At 42.0% G+C, this 8168-nt stretch overlaps 1 long non-coding RNA gene across 1 annotated transcript; it reads left to right on the top strand.

The window, feature by feature from the left end:
• Window positions 1-7369: 7369 nt before the first annotated feature.
• LOC121634115 lies at window positions 7370-7889 on the top strand. Its single transcript, XR_006009188.1, has 2 exons — window positions 7370-7423; window positions 7555-7889. It is a non-coding gene; the product is annotated as an uncharacterized LOC121634115 (long non-coding RNA).
• The last annotated feature ends 279 nt before the right edge of the window (window positions 7890-8168 follow it).

The raw sequence follows: 8168 nt of genomic DNA, 5'->3' as shown, positions 1-8168 counted from the left end.
CAAAAGAGTGGAGGTCTTCACTGAGCGGTAAATTCTACCTGGAAGGAGAGTCAGAATTTATGAAAGTAGCGCACAAGTCACGAGTCGGAATCTGGAAATAACGAACCAGTCCTACTTAGTTTTTGCAGGATCCAGGGCTCAGGAGCGCTGGCAGGTAAAAATCCAATAGTCTCCGTACTGGGTATGGTGGTAGGAAGGGCAGCAGAAAGGCAGGTGGAATCTGGGGGATACTGCTGAAGACCAGGCAGGCAAGGTAGACAAAGGGCAGACAGAAGCTTTCCTGGAGCAGTCTCAGACAGAGTAGAGCAGACGATCTGACAATGAACTGCTGCAGCTTGATATACCCAGCCTCTTGATTAGCAGATAAAAGACAGGTATGGTAGAAAGAGGATCCAAACAGGCCCTACACCTCCTGCAGCTGAAAGCAATTAATCTGAATAGACTCCGTTCCAAAACAATTACCAGTCCAATCAACCACCCCATGACAAGTTGTGGCTGTTTTGGTCCCTCTGCGCTTGACTGAGAAAGATCTAGAATACAATAAAAATAATTGAACTGGATTTTAAAATAAAAAAAGAACAGTATTAATAGAAATAGTGACAAACTAAGTGTCCTTCCTTGTAATTACATTGTAATAATGGCCTTTCAAATTTTCTTCAACTATTAATCAAGGTGAATCATAAAGGTTTTATATAATAACATGAAACGTCTTCACTCAGTCTAAACATGTTTTAACCACAGATTTATTAAGATGATTTAACCTGTAGCCATCCATTCCTCATATTGTGGACAGATAAATTCACCTGTTAGTCCAGGTGCAGGTGGAGTGGCTGGTCTAGCTCTAGCTCAGTGCTCTCTGTGGCTGATCTTGCTCCCTGAAGCTCACTGCAATGCAAATAATCTGTTTCCTGTTCATGTTTGGTCCTTGTAGAGATGTGGCCATGTTCTGAGTCTGAGTCTCGGTCATGCTGTCTTGCTGCCCCTCCTTCAGCTGCATGGTCGTCCTCCTCCTCACTGCTGTTGGGAAGCTGTAACTGCAGTCCCTCTGCTGTCCACTGACTCTGTTCTGAGCTTACTTTCTTAGAAAATATGATGAAATGTGTGGTACGGCGGACTTTCTCTTCATTGTCTGCAAATTGACATGGAAGCACACTTCACTGACAGCAGTCAGCTTTCACACTGACTAACGCTGCTCACAGACGATGCTAACTTCTGTTAACATCCCTCTCAGCTGTTTGAAAACCATCCTGGAAAGCCATGAAAACATTAAGGCAGGTATTCTGACAGTTTGGCATAAAACTGCAAATGAACCATCAGTTCAGCTCCACTGACTGAGCAGAAATTGCGTCGGCGACTCGACAAACAATCGACTGTGAAGCCACTAGCAGTTAGTTTATGTTTTATACTTCATATTAATTTCACACTGCTCAAATGCATCTCTTGTATGACTAAATCTAGAGGGAAAATTAACTTAAAAACCAAGATAAAGTGTATGAAACTGTACTTACAATGCAGTTTTTTCCTGCTAATCTTTCTACAAGTGAAGTTGTAATGTGGTTTAAACCCGTGTTGTAGCATGGACTTATTAGCATCCAGCGCCTTCTCCCAAAATACCGTGAGATTGAACGTGTAATGTTAAACTTCAAAATGACTGTAGCTAAATTAAACATCAAGTATCATTGTAACCTGTCTATCAGAACAGCATACCTCTTTGTAAACTGTGTTCTTTCCATGTATTCCACCTATCATAACGGCGTTCATATCTATGTTGTGTTGATAAAGTAGTCTAAACCGACAGACGGTGCTATGCTGTTTAGACAAGGTATGCCAAACCGACTGAACACCGGCACAATGAAACTTCCAGCATTATCGTAGTTAGCGGTTAGCTGGTCTGTTAGCTTCCAGGCTAGCAAGCTGCTGCTGCTGCCGGAGTCTGCGAAGGTAGAAGAAGATTCAGACAACGGAGAAGCCGGAAGAAAAATTAGAGTTATTATTATAATTATTACCGACTTCTTCCTGACCTTCCTCTCTCTCCTCTCCTCCTTTTTCATCTCTCACTCTTTGGACTGACGATCAAACACAAATAGATTTTATTTAACTCGGTGAAAATATAATATGAACATGAAAAATACTATTAAGTATACTAATAAATAAAGTCCTCTCTGCTCCTCTCTCTTTTTGTACCATCAACCAAAAGGCAAATAACCAAACAATGTGTTTTATATCTAATAAGAGATAAAAACACTGATACACTGATCCAACTTACAACAACTTATTACTTATTCTTGATAGACACACCGTTTATTCTCACACTCTTACCTAAACCTGGCTCTGTTTTACAAAATTAACATTTTATGTCCATGATGAGTCTGTGTGTCTGTACACACACACACACACACACACACACACACACACGCACACACACACACACACACACACACAAAACCAGGGTTATAATGTTAATGTGCATCCAGTCAGTTAGCTGGTCAGTAGCATCTTGGCTTTAATATGAACACATGCACATACATAACAGCAGCTTCTCTCATTCCAGTTCAAACAGAGGACAGTGGTACTGACCACTGCTAACGTGTCTTAGCTAGAAAAACGTTGGCTAACTCCTACCTACCAACATAAAGAGTAACCTAAGCTTAAATGCAGCAAACATGAGGACTGCTGATGATAAGAATGTGTTGGTATTGAGTGGTAGAAGTTAAGAATTGTGCCACATCTCCTGGTTTAAGCAGGTTCTTCCACCACTACAGCAGACACTCAGGAAGGCAGCATCGCTCTGTGCAGAGAGCTCAGAGCCCGAGGTGGGGAAGGCAGGCGGGATCATACCATTTTAGAGAAAACAAGAATAATATTTTTCTTCTTAAAATATTATGTTTCAACCAAGCACAGTATGGTTTTTACACATTTCTAGTTTGTTAAAAAAAAAAAATAACCACCCACAACCCAGTCTTTACTACAGGGGCTTCAGCCCCCACAATGGGCTAGAAACGCCTCTGGTGTACACGCCATAGACTTTACTTTAATGAAAGGAGCTTTAAAACTTAAATGTTTAAATTCCTTTACTAGACACAGAGATTCCTTCTGGTTCTGCATTCCCAGGGCAGTTTTCCAAAAAATGGGAGGTGCTGACTTTGTACTACGATGTGACGATGATGTACACAAACTACCTGCAAATGATGAGATTTCCACCAGCAAGTTCTCCTCTACTGGAAGTTGTTGTTCTGCCATCATGTTACACCACACAATACACCCCTTTGGAACAACCGATGCATCCCATGCAAAACCAATGTTCTTAAGGACTCGGATGGAAAGGGAATCTGGTCTATCACCCACCTAATGGACGATACAGGTGAACTATTAAATGATCCAGATTCCTGTAATTAACTGAAATTTCACTGCACAATTCAAGAGTATAATAAAGTTAAAAGCAGTTCCCATTACTGTGAGAAGAATGATCCAACAAACCAGGGAGCGTTCTGATATTCCAGTAGAACTGAAGCCGCTCTGGATCAGCGGCGACACTTGAACAGTTTGACTTCAATAACAGATTCATTGGAAACGGCTTAACAGCCACTATTACCCTTTCCACTTAAAAAGAAAGGACATTCTTAAGGACGATGATACAGAAACATCAGGAAAAGAAGGAAAAGATATTTGTCTCATCCACTTCTACCTACAACTAAAGAAGTGTCTTTAAAATCCTAAATGGAATATTCCCATCACACAACTTCCTACATGAGAAATTTAACTTGGAGAACAACTCATGTGGATCCTGTGAGACAGAAATGGAAACAACAGAACTTATTTTTCTACTGCAAACAAGCGTATGAATCTCGGACGTCTTTCAAAGTGGCTTCACTCAGAAAATATCCCAGCGCCCCTCTGAATATGTGCTGAGTCACTGCTGGAACATTAAAGGAGAAGAACTTGGAATTTCTTGGGAATAACTTGATCTGCTGGCCAAACATTTTATTCATAGATGTAAATCTGCCAGAACTAAACCCACTTTAATGGTTGAAGAATGAAGTGAAAATCTTCTCAGAATGTCTTTGTAGAAAATGAAAAGAAGACAAAGACTTCTTTCCTGGATGGACTTGTTCATGTTACTAGGCTGAGACCCACCTGCTGTTTGTTCTTAATCCCCTTTCTGTTCTCCTTCATGTTATTCCTCTGAGTTCAAGAGCCGCCTTAACACATAGAACACGGATAACATGGATATAGTGGCTTTTCCCACATGTTTGTAGACATGTTGTAAACAATAAAGCTTTATTAAAAGCAGCTTGTTTTCTGCTTCCAGACAGTAAACATGTTGGAAAGAAGGTGAGAACGATGTTCTGTGCAGAACAACTCATGAAATGAACATAGAAGGAAGAACATCGTTACTTAGTTTGAACCAAAGAAAAAAATGATGCACTTTTGTCCATCTTTATATTTTAGGAGGAAAATTCCACATCCATAAAAGTACATTTCACAATCCAACAGCAGCATTTAAGCTGTTTCTGATTGAAGCTGATTTTACTTTAAGTCTCTAAAACTGGTTTCTAATCAGAAATGCAGATCAATAATTAATATTCATTCACAGCTTTTCAGCCAATAAACTCTCACAAATACTATTATTATATATAGAATATTATGAAGTCTGTCACGCCAGTTTTTCTTTCATTTCTATTTCTATTTGTTTACTTTCTGTACTTTATTTTATTTTCTACTTTATTTTTCCTCTTCATTCCGTTTCTTTCTTCATGTGCATCTTGTACAAACTGGACTGGATTTACTTTCACTGTCTGTTTATTGTTTGTCAGGTTTGAATAAAGCATAAAAACAATGAAGACACAAAGCCAATAATGTGAGACAGGTCCAGTTTCTCTGAACATCTGATGACGTTCAGCTTTAGTTTCACAGCAGTTCTCTCAGAGTTTCTGTCATACGTGTTGTTTTCTGCAGCCTGTCAGGATGTCTGATCACAGAGGAAGGCTGTGCTTCTCTGGCCTCAGCTCTGACCTCCAACCCCTCCCATCTGAGAGAGCTGGACCTGAGATACAACCATCCAGGAGACTCAGGAGTGAAGCTGCTGATGGCTGCACTGAAGCATCCACACAGACTCAGGTATGGAGAGGCTGCTGCAGCCACACAATGTCTGATAGAGGAGGAAGATCTGCAGACATTTTCTCTGTCCTTCACTCAGTCCTGCTTCATGCTGGATATGAGTGTTATATGAACCATCACACATGTAGGAGCCTTTTTCCTTTGCTCACAGCAGATATGTGAGTAGGAGAGTCTCCAAGGAGAACATCTGCAGGAACAACAGTGATAACTGTCTGTTGCTCAGAGTTTCTTCAGTCTGGAAACATCTCTGCAGGTTAAAGGGACATTCTGTCATAGAAACATCTTTTCTGTCCTCTGACCCTGGATCAGACACAGAGATGCTCCAGGAAATGTTAGCTTAGCTTAGCTTAGCACAGATGTTTATAAAAGCGTGTGAACAGTCATGTTCTTGTAAAGTTCTCTTTAGAAATCAGTCCATGTGGAAATGTGCACGTGTTGATCAGACCTGTATTCCTACCTCTATAGATACATTTAAACACATGATGGATGAAAAGCTTCCCATGAATGATGATGCTCAGTGATTCTCCCACTTACTGGAGGCTCCTGATGCTGAACCACAGCAACAGACCCACAACATGAATTTAGATGAGACACATATAGAGCAGGAAGTATTCTGGTCCCTGAAGACTCCTTCCCTCTAGATTCTTTCATTCATGTCGTCTTCTGTTGGTGCTGCTGCTCCGTGCAACGTCACACATGAGTGTCGTTGCAGTTTTTATCAGTTTCCTTCAATTAGCTGCACACAGCTGATCACAATGATGGAGACAGTCAGTGGAGCCCCTCCCCCTGATCTGATCTGAAAAGAGGAGTTAGACAGGAAAACACAAGTCCTTTACTTCTTCATGCTCCTGAAGTCTGGCTTAGTGTTTGATGATCTGGACTCATAATGAAGACATGAATGAAAATGACTGAGAGAGTCACTGGATTTCTGTCCAGACTTTGTCACTTTACACTCAATATTCACTCAGCAGTCACATGACTTAAATGTAGGTTCTTTTACCAGAAAATGCAGCGTCATGCTAAAGATTTCAGACCTGCTGGTGGACTGGATTCCTGTGGGACTGGATCAGGAGTCTTCCTGTATCAGTGGTGCTGATCAGTGGTGTAAATAGATGATAAGGACCTACTGGAGCCACTAGGAGGCGGAGTAGAGCCCTACTGTCTCGTAGGAATGGACTGATAACCACTGATAATGCTGCTTCAGTCATGTGATAACGGCTGGATCGGGTGCTGGAGGAGGTGATGGAGATGGCAGTGTGTGTGTGTTGTGATGAAGATGATGATGTTACATCAGGGTTCCTGGTTAACGTGAAAGGACTCAGTATGTTCACAGCTGATGTTGAGGAAAGATGAGACAGACTTTCCTGAATCCTGTCACATCCTGTATTTCAGCAGCTGCAGCTCCATGTCTGACCACCAGAGGCAGTCTAACCTCTCCTCTTCACTCAGGACTTTAGAGCTTTGATGATCCCATGCTGCTGATTCAGTAATTACTAATTCAATCATCCATCAGATGATCAATCAGCTTCAATAACAGTGTAGATGTTGGAGTCAGTAGAAGCTGGTGATGTGGCTGCACTTCAAACTGGAAATGAATCAGCAGACTGGATCAGATGTGGAAGAAGTGTGGTGAGTTGATGCTGCTGATCCCTCTGATTTGTTCCTGCTTTAGAAAGAAATGTGTTTGTGTCCACACAGCAGCAGGATCTGCAGGAATAATGTGAGGGAACAAATCCTCAGTGTGATGATGAAGCAGCTGTTAGTGGTCAGTAGGAAACAAGCCGTCACAGCTCCAAACACACACATCATGGCCTCAAACAGAGTCTCTGACAGTCATTTAGCTTCATGTGCAGGAAAAGAAGCACTTTAACATTTCCCAGCTATGTCACAACAAAGAATCTGAGCCAATCTGCTCTGCAGAGGAGATTATTGTCAGAAGCTGATCAATAAGACTTCAGGGCAGAGAGAAGATGCAGCTCTTGGTTAGATCAGGAGTTTCTGCAGAGTTCTTCATCTGTGAAGAGATGAAAAGGAGAAGATGGTTGAAAGAAGAAACTGGGACTTCCACAAAGCAGTTTTCTTGGTGTGGGTGTGGACCAATCAGCTTCCTGATTCTGCTCCTTCTAGTCTGGAGATGCTCCAATCAGGTGGACGTGTCCAGATGTTGGACTGTTCCTTTCTCAGTGTAGAACAAAGTGTGTATGAGAGCCATGTAATGTCCATGTTAGCATGCTCTGACCCCCTCCTCCTTTCAGGGTGGAGCCTGCTGGAGAACCATGGTTGAGACCAGGAGGTCTGAGGAAGTGTAAGTGTGTTTTTCATTGGATTCATCACATTCAACCATCTTCACACTGTCCCATCACTCATTCATCAGTCAGCATCAAAGTGTCAATAGATCAATAACTGCAGCTGGATTGTGTTTGTTCTCTCCATCAGATTCCTGTCCACTCACCATCCACATGAACACAGTGAACAGAGACCTCAAACTGTCTGACAACAACAGGAAGGTGACACATGTGAAGAAGCTTCAGACATATCCTGATCATCCAGACAGATTTGATAACTGGTGTCCTCAGCTGCTGTGTGAAAATGTTCTGACTGGTCGCTGCTACTGGGAGGTCGAGTGGAGAGGATGTGTTTTTATATCAGTGAGTTACAGAGAAATCAGAAGGAGAGGAAACTTCAGAGACTGTTGGTTTGGATTCAATGATCAGTCCTGGAGTCTGAGATGTTCTGATGATGAAGGTTACTCTGTCTGGCACAATAACAGAAAAACACCCATCTCCTCCTCCTCCTCCTCCTCCTCCTCCTCCTCCTCCTCCTCTGTCTCTAACAGAGTAGCAGTGTATGTGGACTGTCCTGCTGGCTCTCTGTCCTTCTACAGAGTCTCCTCTGACTCACTGATCCACCTCCACACCTTCATCACCACATTCACTCATCCTCTCTATGCTGGATTTGGTTTCTGGTATAGGTCTGGTTGCAGGTTTGGTTCCTGGTTTTCTCTGTGTTGAGTGTAAAGAGTGTGATGGTAGCAGAGAAACTCTGACTGG

The sequence above is a fragment of the Melanotaenia boesemani genome, chromosome 2 (assembly GCF_017639745.1).
Source record: "Melanotaenia boesemani isolate fMelBoe1 chromosome 2, fMelBoe1.pri, whole genome shotgun sequence".
NCBI classification, from domain to species: domain Eukaryota; kingdom Metazoa; phylum Chordata; class Actinopteri; order Atheriniformes; family Melanotaeniidae; genus Melanotaenia; species Melanotaenia boesemani.
Note: the sequence above shows the minus strand (reverse complement) of the source record. Positions and strands in the feature narration are given on the sequence as shown.